A 1,381-nucleotide genomic window follows, 5' to 3' on the forward strand; every position below is an offset into this window, starting at 1 on the left:
GAATGGGATGAACTCTCCCATAAAATAGAAGTGAATAGCAGAGCGGATTAAAAACCAGAATCCTACAATATGTTGCTTACAAGAAACATGTTTGAAGCAGAGAGATAAACACAGAGTAAACATAAAATTCTGGAGCAGAATATGTTATGCTTCATCTGAAGCAAAAAAGTGTGGGGGGTGTTATATAGTTTGGGAGGTAGAGATGCTAGGGGGTTGCTACGGTGAAGCAGGAGTCACTACAGAGAGAGAAGTTAGAAGAGGGGGCTTTCAGTTAGAAGGAAGGGTCACTACAGGGAAAGGGGGGGGGAAAGGAAGAGTGAAAGGGAGCTGGAGTGAAGGAGAAAAAGAGTGAAAAGGAGAGGACTGAGAAAGTTGCAGAGGACTGAAGTTGAACCCATCTAACTGAGGTGTGGCTGCAGTGGCGGCAGCAGCCAGCATACCCTCAGGCAAGAGACATGCAGGTGGCAGGAGAGAAAGTTTAAAACGCAGTCAGGTCATATTTCTTGCTTTATTCTTATTTTTAAGTTTATTCTCATAAATAAACCCTTTGCTTTTAAAATTGTAAGACGCTTCCTAATCTTTTTCTTATCAATTTGGGAGAAGCAGTTGTGGGAATTTATAAACAGCCCATACTAAATTAAAAGCAGTCATATAGTCAGCCAGGAGTTCACAGATTAGGGCCCAGTTAAATAAATTTTACATTGAACGGCAACCACGAAGGGACTTGAGAGCCAGTTATAATTTTTCAGCTATAGATATATATTTTTTCAGATAGCTTACAGTTATACATTTTTCAGATTAGTAGTTATAGTTAATATTTTTTTTACAGAGGCAAACAGGGTGAAGTAACTAGCCCAGGATCACACAGCTGGTAAGTGCTTGAGACTAGATTTGAACTCATGAAGATCAATCTTCCTGACTTTAGACCTAGTGCTGTATGTACTGCACGACCCAGCTGCCCTATTCAATTGTTGTCAATATATACCTAATTAATTTAGTTCTCCTCTCTTCTTTCTATAACACTTCAGGTTTTGTTTTGTTTTTTGTTTTTGTTTTTAAATTAGGCCTCCCTATCTTGCTCAGTCTGACTTCCTTCATTCCTGACCTTAGCCACTCTCCTTGGGCAGCCTGGTGCCCTCCCTCCCCACCCTCCACTCTTAGGGGCCCCAATCATATTGGTACCAAAAATTTTTTTTCTATTAGTGCCAAACTTATTGGATTTCATTTGGACACTCAATTAGCTGATCCATCTGCACTTCAGAACTCCTGGACTCAAGCAATCCATAGCCTTGGCCACACCACTAGCAGGCATTACAGACTTAGAATCTATATTGTGCGATCACCTTAAATTAGAAGCTTTAGCACCAGTCTTTGGGCATTA

This window comes from Dromiciops gliroides, chromosome 2, assembly GCF_019393635.1.
Source record: "Dromiciops gliroides isolate mDroGli1 chromosome 2, mDroGli1.pri, whole genome shotgun sequence".
Taxonomy (NCBI): domain Eukaryota; kingdom Metazoa; phylum Chordata; class Mammalia; order Microbiotheria; family Microbiotheriidae; genus Dromiciops; species Dromiciops gliroides.